General features: G+C 48.8%; 1 protein-coding gene across 4 annotated transcripts in view; it reads right to left on the bottom strand.

Moving 5' to 3' along the window:
• MYBPC2 (myosin binding protein C, fast type) overlaps positions 1–17341 on the bottom strand; it is a 106491-nt gene that overhangs the window by 68587 nt on the left and 20563 nt on the right. The window lies entirely within an intron of this gene.

The raw sequence follows: 17341 nt of genomic DNA, 5'->3' as shown, positions 1-17341 counted from the left end.
CGCAGCTCTCAAGAGGGAAATGAAGTTTTCAGTTTGTATACTGAACACTCACGACCTTTTAAACATTTTTAAAAGAATTTTGCTGAAGAGGTTCTGGAACTCTGTTCCGGTGCATTCCCTCAGAAAAAAAGCCCTGCTTGTGACATTTCCTGGGCCTGCTAACTGGACACTAGTGTGAGACAGGATGCTTAGCTAAACAGACAATTGGAACCACTCATACCCATCCTTTATTTATTTAACAATCCACTGACCCAGCAGTCTTGGACAGAACCCATCTTACAAATACCACGCTCTATTTCCATTGCTGCATAGAAGGCTACTCATACCCATAGAACCTAACAAAGATATACATATTTTATGTAGCCAGTGTTCTACAACAACTAAAGGGTTTCCAGTGGATTTAACATCTGCTCTTTAACCAAGTCAGCTAGCAATTAAATTTAAATTAAGTTGCCTATCACAAGGGTGTGCTTTTTTGAGATACTGAAGGGAATGTGAGGGAAGTATCTAGAAGGTTCTCCTTCAAGAGCACTCCAGGATTAAAATATAGAGAAGGAATAGGAGAGGAGAATGTTAGGAGAGTGACTGATCTACACATAAAGAGCTACACTTGCTCACAAACTTAGAGGCTGTTACACACACTAGTCATATCTATGTGTTTTAAATGTTTATATCCCTTTTTATCTTCCAAGGAATACACATAACATTTTACAACAATAAAAGCACCACATGGGACCCTGCTTTAGATTGGGACCATGGTAGGGTTGCCAACCTCCATGTGGGGGCTGGAGATCTCCTGCTATTACAAATTATCTCCAAGCAACAGAGATCAGTTCACTTGGAGAACATGGCTGCTTTGGAAGGTGGACTCTATGGCATTATACTCCACCCACTGAAGTCCCTCCCCTCCCCAAATCCCACCCTCCTCAGGCTCCACCCCCAAATTTCCAAGTATTTCCCAACCCAGAGCTGGCAACCCTGGACCATTGTGTGTGGGAGGGGCTAAGTGTCATTTTCCCAACCTGAAATGGCTCCTTGGAGTTATTTGTCCCACTGGGGCAAAAATATGACTTCCCAAACTAGCCGTGCTGAGGGACACCTGGCCTGTGAACATTCTCAAGGGAGTTTTTACAGGAAGCACACACCATCTTACCATGGATTCTTCACTACAGACACCAAGTTAATGTTACCACAATAAATGCAAGATATGGGACACACAATAAAATATCATGCCGTCCTATGTCTCATTTGAATGTGAGCAAATTTCTAACATGTTAATAAGGGAAGATCCACAAGTTCCAGTGCTCTTCTTGGGTTCTTCTTGCTATAGGATATCTCTAGGTACAAGTTTGTTTCTGTTGATCTGTCCCCATCCCCCCCGCCATTTATTGGATGGGCATTGTCATCCCAAGAACGCCTGTTCTAAAGATTTTATGTGTCGAGGCTGTGTCCACAGAACTGGAGCAAATGGGAGTGCATGGCTGTAGATCACAGATTGTGTTTTGTGCTCTCATTGGAAGCCAAGGAAGAGTTACGGTAGACCCTTCTAAGTCCATTGAAGTCAATGGGTGGGCTTAGAAGGTTGAACCTACGTTTAGGATTCCACTGCCAGGGGGTAGGATGGAGGCATGTAAATACGTGTAGTAGTTGGTGAGCCTCAGTAGTTGCACAAGTGGTGTCCATAAAATGGACATGTTGTGTAGACTGGTCCAGGTTCAAGTTACTGAAGTCCTTGTGGAACCTCCTGAAGGCTTTCTTCCCATGGGTCCAGATGATGAAAATGTCATCAATCAATCTCAAGCAGAGGGAAGATGTTAGCAGGTAGAAGCTGAGGAAATGTTCCTCTAGGTCAGCCATAAATATGTTTTCATAGTGTGGCCATACAGGTAATCCATGACTATGCCATTAATCTGAAGGTACAAGCTGTTACCAGATCAGACGTAATTATGGGTGAGGACCAGAGGTCATTTCGGGGGGGATCGCGGGGGATCGCAGTTCCCCCGGGTGAGGTACAGGGGGGGGCACATGACGAAGCCCCGCCCCCTGCTTCCGGCCCTCATTCAGCCAGGAGGAGGCAGGAGAAGAGGGAGGGTAAGTTGCTTCCTCCCTGCCTCTCCCCACCCCTGCCTGCCTGGGGCCAGGGAGGGCCTTCACAGGGCTTCCTTGCACTCCCGCCGGCCTTGCAGGTCCACTGCCGGGCCCCTCATGGGGCTCAGCAGTGGAGCTGCAAGGCCGGCGGCCGGGACCGTTGGGGGCGGGGTGTGTGGCCTTATGACACATTTCCGGTGATGTCAGGGGGTGTGGCCTTATGACACACTTCCTGTGGTGTCAGGGGGTGTGGCACATGATAATGAGTTATGCTAATAAGTTCCCCTAGCTCTTTTTCTACGAAACGACCCCTGGTGATGACTAAGTACCAAAAGCTAAGTAACAAGGTATACTGTGGTATTATCAGGGATACTGTTCCATGTAGACCATCTTTGTTGGGGGGGATTGGTATACAGAGCCTCAGCATCCATAGTGGCCAAAAGGGTATTCTGTGGAAGTCTATCAAATGTAGTTTCCTTGAGAAGTTGTTTACCGCATAGGGCCATAGTGAGAATCCACTCATATCTGAAGAAGGGGACTCTAGTCCACAAAAGCTGATGCTGGAATAAAATTTCTTTTGCCTTTAAGATGCCACAGGACTCCTGTTTATCTTTTTTATCATGCAGAGGTCTGCCCACTGAACTGCACTCCTCTGACAGGGAGGATGAGATGCTGCACTGTTCCAGCGTTCAAATGGCAATATTTTATTGCATGGAAAAACAACCCCCCACCCCAGCCCTTACTTTTCATATCTCTTGCTTTTGCGAGCATTGTGTAGAGGGTGACTGCACAATTGTTGCAGCGACCTATTAGATAATTTTGGCAATATTAAACTCCTCCTCAAAATCAGATCCAGTGACTCTTTTCCACTAAATTGGCTCCAAATACTTTCCTTCCATGAAAGACCTTTCCAGACATCACGTTTGGGAATATTGCATGAATACTAAAATGTGTTTTGGCTACTTTTTTGACAGTGCGGCATAAAACGCTTACAAATTGTGATGGAACAGCCCATTACCCAAGCAAACATGCTGTTCCAGGCTTTTGAATGTTGGACTGAATTGAATTGTCTCCCCAAAACACGGACGATCCATATGCTCTTTGCACTTACCCCCAGGAGGACTGGCTCCGAGCCCCAATGCTCCCAATCCACCCCCTGGAGCACATTCCCCCTCACAGTGCTTTCCATGCCTTGAGCTGCTCTCCAGTTTTCCTCACCCCACCCCCCACGCATGTGTAAATGTTTCTGCTGGTGGTGTTAATCCAGGGCAAGGACAGTATTTACCGCCTATGAGTTGATGTAGAAGGAACCGTGGGCTGTGGATTTGGGGAAGAAAATTGGGAGACTATAGAGGACACGCACACAGCAGTGCTAGATGAGCCCTGGGTACTAGATGGGGGCATTGGCTACATGGGGGTGTGGACCCAGGAAGAAGAGAAGAAGAAGAGATTGGATTTATACCCCACCCTTCACTACCCAAAGGAGTCTCAGAGCGGCTTACAAACTCCTTCCCCTTCCCCTCCCCACAACAGACACCCTGGGAGGTAGGTGGGGTTGAGAGAGCTCTGACAGAAACTGCTCTTTTTCAAGAACAGCTGTGCCAGAGCTATGGCTTGCCCAAGGTCATCCAAGGTCATCCAGCAGGTACAAGTGGAGGAGTGGAGGAATCAAACCCAATTCTCCAAGATTAGAGTCCGTGCACTTAACCACTACACCAAACTGGAAGCAAGGAGCTGAGACAGAGCAATTGTCATGATGGGATTAGAACCAAAGGGAAACCACAGGAAAACTAGGCAAAAATGCTGTATTTTGGCATCTATGGGAGCCAGTTCAGTATAGTGGTTAAGTGCGTGGACTCTTATCTGGGAGAACCAGGTTAGATTCTCCACTCCTCCACTTGCAGCTGCTGGATGATGCTGGGCAAGCCATTGTTTGTCAAAGCTGTTTTTGACAGAGCGGTTACCGTCAGAACTCTCTCAGCCCCACTTACCTCACAGGGTGTCTGTTGTGGGGAGGGGAAGGGAAAGGAGTTTGTAAGGTGCTCTGATACTTCAAGTTAAGGCCAGGATATAAATCCAATCTCCTCCTCCTCCTCCTCCTCTTCTTCTTCTTTTCTTTCGCCTGATTTTTTTTTTGCTAAGCATTTAGGTACCCAGTGCAAGGACTACAAGACTGATGTTAATGCTTAATATAGGACACAAAGTACATACAGTTTTATACTTTATTAGGCCAGTCGAGGTTGCTGTACTCAGGTGTTTTCGATTTCACAGAACTTTCAAGTATATTCTTTTTCATTATGCCTGATCAATAGTCCTGTGAAACTCATAGGCTCACATAATCTTATACCAGTTTACTTGGGGTAATAAAACAAAGTTAGACTTGCTAGGGCCAACACAGCAACTGCTGTTGGATGTTTAATATGACATTTTAAATGCACTTGGAAGGTTCTGCACGTCCTGTTTACTGGAAATTAACGCTTGTTTGAAAAAGACCCTTAGGAGGGAAATCATCTGGAATCATCAGAGACCACACAGCTATAAGCTTGACATGATCGCCCTCTGCAGGGCTCTGCTTTGCATGAAGGGAAGGCGTATTTCCAGGGAAAAGCCACGTGTTGCCCTCTTCACACGGTACAGCATGAATTGCACACAGGTGAGCTCCCTCCTCAACATATGAATGGATCACCAACCTAACGTCTACGAACAGCTGATATATTCAGTACAACATGAGTTCTTTAGTTCTTCAAAGGTCAAGCTGCGCATGTCACATTCTGTGTAACTTTCTCCTGACTTTATTTTTTAGTAAAAGTTACTGAGGTTGACACTGGGAGAGGAGGAAGGGCAGGTAGGATGAGCCCAAGGCCACCCAGTTCACTTTGAAGCTCAGCAGGGGTTTGAATCCGTGTGTCCCAAATCCTAGTCCAACCACTATGCCACCAAACTAAACCTTACAGACCTTACAGGTCACCTCCAGGCTGGATTACTGTAACTCACTCTATGCAGGGCTACCCTTGAAACTGACCTGGAAACTTCAGCTGGTCCAGAATGCAGTGGCGTGTGTCCTTACAGGGACACCATCAACAGCCCACATACATCTGGTGTTCGGTTAGCTGCACTGGCTTCCAGTTGAACACCGGATCAAGTTCAAGTTTCTAGTTTTAACATGTAAAGCCCTATGCGGTATGGGACCAACAGATCTGCAGGACCGTCTCTCTGGATATACCCCCCCCCCAAGAGCGTTACGCTCTACAGAGCAACATCTTCTGGTGATCCCTGGCCCAAAAGAGATCCACTTAGCCTCTACCAGAGCCAGAGCTTTTTCTGCTCTGGCACCGGCCTGGTAGAACACTCCCCCAAGTGAGATCCAGGCCCTGTGGGACTTAATGCAATTCCGCAGGGCCTGTAAAACGGAGATGTTCCGCCAGGCCTATGGCTGAGGCAGCGATTGCCCACCTGAATTGGCCTCCCCTGCTCCACTCTACTGGTGTGTTTGGTGTAGTTTGGTGTAGTGGTTAAGTGTGCTAACTCTAATCTGGGGGAACCGGGTTTGATTCCCCACTCCTCCACTTGCACCTGGCTGGATGACCTTGGGCAAGCCGTAGTTCTGATAAGAGCCGTTCTTGAAAAAGAGCAGAGCTCTCTCAGCCCCACCTACCTCGGGGTGTCTGTTGTGGGGAGGGGAAGGGAAAGGAGTTTGTAAGCCGCTCTGAGACACCTTTGGGTAGTGAAGGGCGGGGTATAAATCCCATCTCCTCCTCCTCCTCCTCCTCCTCCTCCTCTTCTTCCTCTTCCTCTTCTTCTTCTTCTTCTTCTTCTTCTTCTTCTTCTTTTCCTTGTCCACTCACCTGCCTTAGTATTTTCCTATCTGCTGTTGCACATGTGTAGAAGCTTCTGGGACTAGTTGTTAACTGGGCTACAGACTGCCATCATGTGGTTAGTGCTAATTGATGTTTTTAATGATGGTCTTATATTTAATCTATTGTCTATATGTATTGTTCCAACCCGCCCTGAGCCTGCTGTGCAGGGGTGGGTGGGCTAGAAGTCTAATAAATAAATAAATAACACCACATGAGGCCTATTTTGAAGCCTACCTGCGGCACAGTAGAACCAAGTAGTGAAGAGAACGTGAAGAGATCTAGAGCAGAAATATTCACACATGCTCTGAAATCAAGTTTGCCATTCAGATTCTAAACGAACACCCTAGCCACCGGCAGGGAAAGTAGGGTTGCCAGATCCAGGTTGGGAGACTCCTGGAAATTTGGGGGTGGAGCCCGGGGAGGGCAAGGCCTCAACTGGGTACCATGCCATAGAGTCTATCCTCCAAAACATCAATTTTCTGTAATCTCTGTAGTCTGGAAATGAGCTGTAATAGCAGGGGATGTCCAGGTCACACCTGGAGGCTGGCATCCCTAAGTCTGAATGAATTTTTTTTACCTCAGAATTCAAATGCTTTGGACTCGTCATTGTTGCTTATGGGCTCCACATTGGGATTTCATGGTAGTGGGTCCCTGGCTCCATGGTAGATCACCTGCTTCACATGAATGTTGAATCCTTGGCATCTTCAGTTACGGATCAGGTAGCAAGCAGCATGAAGGACCTCAGCTAAAAACCTTGGAGAGCTGCTGCCAGTCTGAGTAGGCAATACTGACCTTGAAAGACCAATGGTCTGATTTAGTATACGGCAGCGTCCTGTGTTCAACTGCCAAATGCCATTGGCTGTTACCTATTCAGTGCTAGTCAAATCGAAATGCCACTCTCTTATTCTTTTTCGCATCTTTACCCAACTTTTTCCTGCCAATTTGATCGTGGTTAGGAGGATTACCAACAACCTGGAGGGGAAAAATGCCCTGCCCTTTTAAAAAAAGCTTACCATGTGGAAATGGGCCGCTGAAGTTTTTCCGTAGCACGGAGGTAAATAACATCACCCAGTATATCATATCCCATTAAGCCTCTGTTAAAAGGACAAGATTTGGGGGGGGGGGGGCACGCCACACCACACCACAACCCATGGAGGGAAAATGCTATTTTCTCCTTGGCTTCAGAGCCACTGCAATTTGTCCTTCTCCCACTAGGCCTGGCAAGGCCTCTTAACCCACCTGGTGACATTCTCTACCCCATCCATCAGGCTCCAACCCAGTCCTGCCACCCCTTATCACCAAAGCTGTTCCCTCTCAATCTCTCAATCGCAGTCCCTCAGGCTCTGGGAAATCTGCTAGCATGCCCTTGAGGAAATGTAAACCAAGTGCCAGCTGCACTCAGCTTAATTAGAGCCAGGGACTCAAGGCCACACCAGGACAGATACTGGCAGATCCAGGATCACAGCTTCCGAGCAATGATCCCGATTGTGGCTGCTGCATGGAAATATAGTTTTAACCTTTTGCTCCCTGCACTGATCAAAACTACCACCATCACTCCAGGTGATTATTAACCTGAGAAGGGAAGAGAGAGAGAGACAGAAAGACACAGAGAGAAATTGGATTTATAACCTGCCCTTCACTACTCGAAGGAGTCTCAGAGCGGTTTACAATTGCCTTTCCCTTCCCCTCCCCACAACAGACACACTGTGAGGTAGGCGGGGCTGAGAAAGCTCTCTCAAGAACTGCTCATGAGAGAACACCTCTGAGAGAACTTGTGACTGACCCAAGGTCACACCAGCAGCTGCATGTGGAGGCGTGGGGAATCAAACCCAGTTCTCCCAGATTAGAGTCTGCATTCTTAACCATCCATCTATCTATCTATCTATCTATCTATCTATCTATCTATCTATCTATCTATCTATCTATCTATCTATCTATCTATCCATGCTGCCTCTTCAGAGTCCTGCTCAACGCAGCTTTCAATGAAAATCACACTATTAAAAACAAGCTGTTAAAAGCAACCCACGGTAGGTTGGTTTTGACTGCCAAAACCACAGAGGTGGTAAGGCATCAAAAGTGTTAAAATGACGCAACCCTGATCTGAATCAAGGATCCCCTGCAGTTGCCATTTCATTTTAGAAACTGCTAGGAAGATCTGATTGTGGTTCTTACAACGTCTCCTCTGGTTTGGTCTCAGACCCAAGGCAAATACAGTGCATGCCTCTGTGCATGTTATAATTGATTTTGATCCTTGGGTGTTACCAGAACCAACAGATATTTAAAACTATAAGCAGTACAATTACCATGTCATTAAAAAAAATCACATATCTCCAGTAGTAATTACAAGAAAAAAACATAAAAATGGAATAAGAGTACCTTAAATTAACCCTGAGTCACCCCTCATGACAAGAAGAAGAGGAGAAGGAGGAGGAGGGGTTGGTTTTATACCCCACCCTTCACTACCTGAAAGAGTCTTGGTGTGGCTTACAATTGCCTTCCCTTCCTCTTCCTCTCCCCACAACAGACACCCTGTGAGGTAGGCGGGGCTGAGAGAGCTCTGAGAGAGCTGTGACTGACCCAAGGTCCCCCACCTAGCTTCATGTGGAGGAGTGGGGAATTCAAACCCAGTTCTCCAGATCAGAGTTTTAAAACCAGGAGTCTACGTACATCCTTCGGAGAGCAAAATAACTGCATACTTCACGGGCAGCCCCTCCCCCAGTGAGGTAACCTCCCTCCAGGCATTTGGGGCTTGGGAAAAGAACACAGGGAGAAAGGCTCAAATCCCCACCACCACCACACCATGGGCCTGATCCAGATCAAGGCCTTATGGTATTTGGAATGGACTTCCCATAGGGAATTCAGCTTCAGTTTAACTGCAAGTCCCCGTGATGGTCACCCATTAAATGTCACTTGCAGTTTAGACCTCAATACATGCACGGTGCCACCATAAGCAAAATTCTACCCTTCTAGGACCATTAAAGTCAATGGGCAAGAGTGACGTAACTCTACCGATTGCGCTGTGAATTCCCTGATTTCAAAGGATATGTACCTCCACCACGGCCTGTTTTAGGAAGCAAAGGGCTGCTATTTCGCACCTCCCCAAACATGGCAAGATTGCTGTCCAAAACATTCACAGTCTGCCTTCGGGGCATGCGCAGAGCACCTTTGCCATGTCCTCACACCAACCGTCCCAGCACATTGCAGCAGTCATTTTACAGCCCAGCAGACCTGTGTGTGGCAAGTCCCTGGATAGGAGACTCCCTGGGAACCCTCAGGAATACCACTTGGGGCGGAAGGCTGGATATAAATAAATAAATGTGAGCCGGGGAGGAGACCCAGGCAAGCTTAAGCCCCAGCACCTCTCGTTTCAGAAAGTAAGCACTGTTGCATGACGCCGCGCCCTGCTTCCCTTCCCACTATGTGCTGACCGTGCACTCCCCGCCTCCCAATTGAGCTCCCAGACTGCCTGATCCCCCCCTAATATAGCCAGGCGCAAAGTGCTGAGCCACCACTGGTAGTGATCAATAATAACCCAGCCTCCTGGGCTGCAGGCAACGGAGCAGGGAGATGAGCGACAGAGGGGTCCAGCTGTTCTCTGGACTTCACCAGAACCTGCAGGGCTCAGCTTGTTCCCAGGATGCTTTGCATTGCTCCCAGCGGGAGACGGGAGTGTGAAGGGGGGGGAATGGATCCCAGAGGCTTCGGGCTTCTTCCTGGACCAACACAGCAGCACAGAGGTCAAGAGAACAGGGAGGAGAACCGGCATCGCTCGACAACTGTTCACTTCTAGCTGCGGCCGATTCTTGTAGAATCCGTTCTTTGAAAGGAGAGAGAGCAGCAGCCCCATTTCTTATTCCAGATTGCTAGGGCCCTTGGTCTCCAATCTCTCCTTGCCTGCACCCACGTTCGGATCCCCACTCTGCCACGGAAGCTTGCTGGGTTACCTGGCCACCAATGCTCCCTCTAAGCGGTGGAGTCTTGTCAGCAAAAATTCTGCTTTGTGAGCGACTGGCATTAACGTCGTGAGCGAGCCATTCGGCTGCTACATAAATTAGCTTGCTCTGGAGCCACCCTTCCTGAGCAAAGACAAAAAATGTGTGAGCCGGGGGCTAAAAAAACTGTGAGCTAGCTCACACTAACTCAGCTTAGCGGGAACACCAGTCGCCATTCTCCACGTGGCAGGCATCATGAGATCGTCCTGCTATTACCATCGATCTCCAGATGACAGAGCTCATCTCCCCTGGAGGAAATGGCTGCTTTGGGGGGTGGGCCCTGCGGCACTGTACTCTGCTGAGGTCCCTCCCTCCCCCAAACCCCGCCCTCCCCAGGCTCCGCCTCCAATATCTCTAGGAATTTCTCAACCCAGAGCTGGCAGCCCTACCAGTCATTCTCTTTCAGTCTAACCTACTTCACGGTGTGACTGTCGAGATTTGAGGGGATCAAATGGAGGAAGGGATGTTGTAAGCCTCTTTGGATCCCTCGCTGAGGAGAAAAGGGGGGTTATAAATACCTAAATAAATCATATATTGTGCAGGGTTTCGTTTGCCATTTTCTTCTAGATCTATCCAAAACATGTTTTCTTCTTGCCTGGGTCTATACACATTAAAGTTACTTCAGGTGTTATGGGGGGGTGACGTTATTTTGTGCCCTGGGGTTGCCTCATGTCTAGCTGAGGCACCTCTGCCTCTACGAAGTGCATCTGATCCCCCCTGACAGCCCTGAACCATCCCAGAACTAGAGGAACAATGCCACTGCACTCAGCTTGGTGTAGCAGTTAAGTGCGCGGACTCTAATCTGGGAGAACCAGGTTTGATTTCCCCACTCCTCCACTTGCAGCTGCTGGATGACCTTGGGCAAGCCATAGTTCTGTCAGAGCTGTTCTTGAAAGAGCAGTTCTCTCAGAGCTCTCTCAGCCCCACCTACCTCACAGGGGTAGGTGTGGGGAGAGGAAGGGAAAGGAGTTTCTAAGCCGCTCTGAGACTCCGAGTGAAGGGCAGGGTATAAATCCAATCTCTTCTCTTCTCTCTTCAATACTGTGTTTATCAGAAAAGTGACAGGTTTTCCTGTTTCATTGCTTCAGTCAACAAAGATACATACGAGCAGGGCTATTTTTGGCCAGGAACGCACAGGAACGGATTTCCGGCTGGCTTCCCAGTTGGCCACGCCCAGCAGGAACTCATTAGCATAATAGGCCACACCCAACAACAGAAACTCATTAGGACTGGCTACATTAGGGGTGTGTGGCCTAACATGCAAAGGAGTCCCTGCTACAAAAAAGCCCTGGGTTTGACAACAAACAAGGTAAACAGAATAAGAAGCAAAAGGTGGGATGAGCACACTTCTGGTAACATGAGGGTGTGGCCTAATATGCTAATGAGTTTCTGTTGTTGGGTGTGGCCTATTATGCTAATGAGTTCCTGCTGGGCTTTATCTACAAAAAAAGCCCTGCGATATGAGTGGTACGCCTATGAATCAAGTAGGGCTGGCAGGTTCCCCCCTGTCCACCAGTGGGGGATGGGGGGTAGGGTGGCTAGATCCAAGGTGGGAAACTCCCAGAAATTTGGGGATAGAGCCTGGGGAGGACGGGGGCTTCAGTGAGGTACAATGCCATAGCATCCACCTAGGGTTGCCAGCACCCATCTTGGGAAATACCTGGAAATTTGGGGGCGGGGGGACCTGTGGAGGCTAGAGTTTGGGGAGAGGAATGGACTTCAGTGGGGCATGATGCCATAGTTTGTGCATTCCCTTCCAAAGTGGCCATTTTCTCCAGGTGAACTGATCTCTGTTGACTGGAGATTATCTGTAATCCCAGGAGCTCTCCAGCCACCACCTGGAGGTTGGCAACCCTATGTTCCCCTCCGAAGCATCCATTTTCTCCAAGAAGAAGAAGAAGAAGAGAAGAAGAGATTGGGTTTATACCCCGCCCTTCTCTACCCAAAGGAGTCTCTCGGAGTGGCTTACAAACTCCTTTTCCCTTCCCCTCCCCACAACAGACACCCTGTGAGGTAGGTGGGGCTGAGAGAGCTCTGACAGAAACTGCTCTTTTTCAAGAACAGCTGTGCCAGGACTATGGCTTGCCCAAGGTCATCCAGCAGGTGCAAGTGGAGGAGTGGGGAATCAAACCCGGTTCTCCCAGATTAGAGTCCGCACACTTAACCACTACACCAAACTAGCTCACAGGGGAACTGATCTCTGTAGTCTGGAGATCAGCTGTAACTCCAGGTGATCGCTAGGTCTCACCTGCAGGTTGGCATCCCTAGAATCAACTAAAACAGTTGTGCACAGCAGGAAGGGGAGGGGGGCAACTACAGGACCCTTGCCCAGGATGTAAAAGACCGGAGTCAGACCTGAGAGGTTGCCAATTGAAAAAAAAATCAGCCTGTCCTGTTTTTATCTTGTGGGGAGGCATTTACTGGGCACCGGAGCCCCTTGCCAGAAAAGCAAAGGGCAAACTGTTTTGTTGTCTATTTTAAGCTTTTCTGGTGGGCTAGACCTGTGCCAAGCACGGCCCCTGTTTTGTTGGCAGCACCACCGCGTCCACGTGGGTTGGACCTAGGCTGAGGCGATGATAGAGGTGACCCTACAAATGTTACCTGCGGTCTCGGTCCAAGCCGAGCGAACCCTGCTGCATTGCTTGGCGTGACTTGATGCAGGCCTGTTTTAATGTCCCAACCCACTGAAGGTTAATTCTGCCCCCCTTCCCTAGCCCCAGAGCTCTGATCTATAACTCATCCCCCAGTCCCGTGATTGCTTTTTGCACCTAAATTTATTTGTTTGTTTATTATTTTATTAGATTTATATACCCCCCTCCAAATGGGCTCAGGACGGTGTACAACAATTAAAATAATGTTAAAATAGAAGTTTGCACATAATAATATCATATCATAAAATACCATGTAAACAGAGAGATCAGATGTCAAGCAGTCCGATCCAGTCAGGACCAGGCCACTGATGGATGATTAGCCAAAAAAGCTGTGGTGGGGGGGAATGTCCGCTGCCTCAACCGAATGCCCAGTGGAAGAGCTCCATCTTGCAGGCCCTGCAGAACTGCAATAAGTCCCTCAGGGCCCTGATCTCATAGGGGAGCTCATTCCACCAGGTGGGGGCCAGGGCCGAAAAGGCCCTGGTCCTGGTCAAGGCCAATCAGACATCCCTGGGGCCAGGAACCACCAAAAGATGTTGGTTTGTGGACCTCAGTGCCCTCGGGAACTCATATGGGGAGAGGTGGTCTCATAGGTATGCTGGCCCCTGACCGTATAGGGCTTTAAAGGTAAGCACCAGCACCTTGACATATCTGGGGAGTCAGTCCTAAATCTCCAGCATAGGCTTGCCAAGCCCCCACCGAAACAGCTCCCAATCTGCCGGCGGAGATTGGGCCACCAGGGGGAACCCCACCCTCGAAACGGCCGGAAATGATGTCATCACGCCGGGGGCGTCACCGGGCAACGCTCTAGCAGTCGCCCCAAAAACTCTATTGTACCATAGAGTTTTGGGGGCAACTGGTAGAGCGTCGCCCGGTGACGCCCCCGGTGTGATGACGTCACTTCCGGGTGGCGTCACAGCACTTCCGGGTGGCGTCACAGCAGCGCACTATGCATGCGCACGAATATCCCGGGAGGGGACGAGGACTCCCCCGCCACACCACGTGAGTGACTTGGCAGCCCTACTCCAGCATAACTTACAGTTCCTCCCTTCGGAACACATGGGGGTGCCCAGTGGTGTTGCCAACTCTGCCTTGGGAAATTCCTGGAGAACTGAGGGTGGTGCCTGAGGAGAGCAGAGTTTGGCGAGGGGAGGGAGCTCAGCAGGGTACAATGTCACAGAGTTTTGCCTCTGACATTGTCCCTTCCTCCAAAAGAAATTGGGTCCACTGCAGTGTTCCCTCTAAGATGAGTTAGTGTGAGTTAGCTCACAGTTTTTTAGCCTCCAGCTCACACATTTTTGTCTTATCTCAGGAAGGGTGGCTCCAGAGCAAACTAATTTATGCAGTAGCCAAATTGCTCGCTCAAAAACTTTAATGCCAGTAGCTCACACAGTAGAGTTTTGGCTCACAAGACTGCACATCTTAGAGGGAGCATTGGTCCACTGTAATCTGGTGACCAGTTGTCATCTAGAACTCCAGGCATCCACTGGAGGTTGGTGACTGGACTAACTGCATGCGTCCTTCCTGCATAATCATCTCCTGGCTGGGAGAAAGGGCAACATAAGGAGGATAAAAAATGAACTAGAATTGGCTCTGCTAGGGTTGCCAGCCTTCAAGTGAAGACTGGAGTTCTCCCAGAATTATAACTGATCTCCAGACTACAGAGATCAGTTCCCCTGAAAAAGTGATCACCTCAATGCGGAGCTCGATCCCCTCCCCAAACTCCACCATCCCTGGCTCTGCTCCCAAATCTCCAGGAATTTCCCAACCTGGAATGAGTAACACTAGCCCAATGTGGTTCTAGGGCTCCCACCACAAGGGAGCAGCTCCTACACAGAAAGCAGGAAGTGTGTGTGTGTGGGGGGGGGATTTTGACCCATTCAAGACACTTATTTTGGTCCCTCGTTTTGAAATATTGGGAGCTGCGGTGGCTCAAGTGGTTAAGATGCTGAACTGCAGGCTGTGGAAGGTCAGTAGTTCAGCAGTTCGAGACCCGAGTTGCCGCATGACGGAGTGAGCTCCCGTCTCTGGCCCCAGCTCCTGCCAACCTAGCAATTCGAAAGCAAGAAATTGCAGGTAGATAAATAGGTACCACTTCAGTGGGAAGGTAACAGCGTTCCGTGCGCCGTGGTGTTTAGTCATGCTGGCCACATGACCACGGAAACGTCTTCAGACAGCGCTGGCTCTTCGGCTTGGAAACAGAGATGAGCACCGCAACCCTAGAGTCGGACTCGACTGGCTTTCGAGCAAGGGAACCTTTACCTTTACCTTTTGAAATATTAATCCAGCTCTCTTATTTTCTAAGTATTCTTTTTAAGGTTATCAGCTTTGGGTTGGGAAATACCTGGAGATTTTGGGGGTGGAACCTGAAGAGCATGTGGTTGGGGGAGAGGAGGGACGTCAGTGGGGTACAATGCCACAGAGTCCATTTTCTCCTGGTGAACTGATCTCTGTCACCTGGAGATCAGTTGTAATCCCAGGAAATCTCCAGCCACCACCTGGAGGCTGGCAACCCTAATTCATTCTTAGCTGTGCAACCACTATATCTGTGTATAGAAAGGGTTGAACAAAGACTGAAAACCCAAAATTCCATCCCAAAAGCGTCACATAACCAACATAAATTATTATTTCTTACTTTAAAAGGGGTGGGGGGTTGTTCCTCAGTTGGAAGAAGCCATGGACAACACAGGATCCAGCTCTTTAATTTAGTTATCTATTTTACAAACTTTATACCTTGCTTTTGCTTTTCTGCCCTCACAAGGGCCGCCAAGGTTGTCAACAAATTAAAAACATACATTGTTTTAAAAACCACATCTTAAAAACCATTAAAACCATAAAGCTTCTGCATCACTAAAACAATTATAACCAGAGCTAAAATACACATAGGTAAAGGTAAAGGTTTCCCTTGCTCGAAAGCCAGTCAAATCTGACTCTAGGGATGCGGTGCTCATCTCCATTTGGAAGCCGAAGAGCCAGCGCTGTCCAAAGACAGTTCCGTGGTCATGTGGCCGGCATGACTAAATGCCGAGGCACACGGAACGCTGTTACCTTCCCACCGAAGCGGTACCTATTTATCTACTTGCAATTTCTTGCTTTCAAACTGCTAGGTTGGCAGGAGCTGGAACCAGAGACGGGATCTCACTCCGTCATGCGGCACACTCGGGTCTCGAACTGCTGAACTACCGACCTTCCAGCCTGCAGTTCAGGGTCTTAACCACTTGAGCCACTGAAGCTCCCCACCCAAAAAACAGACATACAAAAACATAAAAACAATACCTAATACAGTGGGCAGGAAGGAGGGATCGCTGGGGCAATGCCAAGCCAAACAAAAACGTCTTCATCTGCTGATGGACAATAGCAACAGAAGTGGACAAACTAGTCTCCCTGGGGACAGAATTCCATGATTTTGATGCCGCGACCAAGAAAGCCCCGTCATGTTGCCAAGGGTTACCAAACCCCTGGTCAGGGTGGGGGATCCCACACCCTGAGTTCCCATTCCCTGCTACCACTTGGAGTGGCAGGGGAGAGGGAATTAAAAATTAAAATAAATTTTAAAAAATAAATCACAATGATTTAACTTCCAGGGGAAATCCTCAAGCGACCATAGAGGTTCTGGCAATTCCTAGAGCTATTGCCATTCCTTCTGGGTAGTTCCCAGAAGTGACGTCATTGTGTGGGCAACACTTCCCACACACACCATGTCCCCACCTTCCACCCTCCCGAGGATCACCATCTGTCTCATCTCAGAAGTCAAGGCAACCAAAGCAGGGCCTTGGAAGATGATCACACTGGTTGGGTAGGTTCATAAGGGTACAGGAGGTCCTTCAGGTATGTTTGTCCCAAACTATATAGGGCTTTAAAGGTCAACACCAACACAAATTGGCCAGTGTAGATAGCTCAAGACTGAAGTGATATAGTCCCTACGACACACTCAAGTCAATAGCCTGGCCACAGTATTCACCAACTGAAGTTTCTGAGCATTTTTTTTTTTGGTATTTTTTATTTTTATGTGTGTGTGTGTGTGTGTGTGCGCACCTGGAAGTCATGGTGACCTCTGGTGACTGACCCCTACTGGGGTCATGAAGGATATCCAGACACATGGCTGAATAAAGCCTGCACCTGCCTCCTAGCTCTGGTATTCCAAGGAGGTCTCCCATCCAAGCACTTGCCGCAGTCGACCCTGCTTAGCTTCTGAGATCTTACGAGATTGAGCTAGCTATTTGAGCGAGTTTCTGAGCATTTCTGAAGGGCAGCCCAGCATAGAGCACTTTTCAATATCTAATCTAGACATAATCAGGGCATTCATCACAGTGGCCAGGCCTTTGTGCCCAGCAAAGTCCACAGCTGACCAATGGCACTCACGGCCACAGCTGACATCTGCTTATCCAGCAGTAGGCCTGGGAGCAAAAGCACCTCCAGACTATGGGCCTGTTCTTTCAAGAGGAGTGTAACTCCATCCAGAGTGACACCTTAAATCCCAGGTTACACCTTCTACTCACCAGAAGCACTCCCATCTTGTCAAGACTAAGATTATTAGCCCACATCTAGTCCAAAACTGCCCCCAGGCATCAGCTCAGAGTTTCTACGAACTCCCTGAGATTGGTTGGTCGGGTTGGCAGTCCCCAGTTGGGGGTGGGGGATATCCTGGTTTTGTGGGCTCTTGCCCACTGCCGGCCAGCTGGCTGGTGGGAGGAAAGTCCTTCCCAAAAGCAACCTGGAGCAACGTGCCTACGTCACCCGGAAGTGTCATAGG

Source organism: Gekko japonicus, unplaced genomic scaffold (assembly GCF_001447785.1).
Source record: "Gekko japonicus isolate JY-2015 unplaced genomic scaffold, Gekko_japonicus_V1.1 scaffold1068, whole genome shotgun sequence".
NCBI lineage: Eukaryota > Metazoa > Chordata > Lepidosauria > Squamata > Gekkonidae > Gekko > Gekko japonicus.
This window is presented reverse-complemented; position numbering and strand designations above follow the sequence as displayed.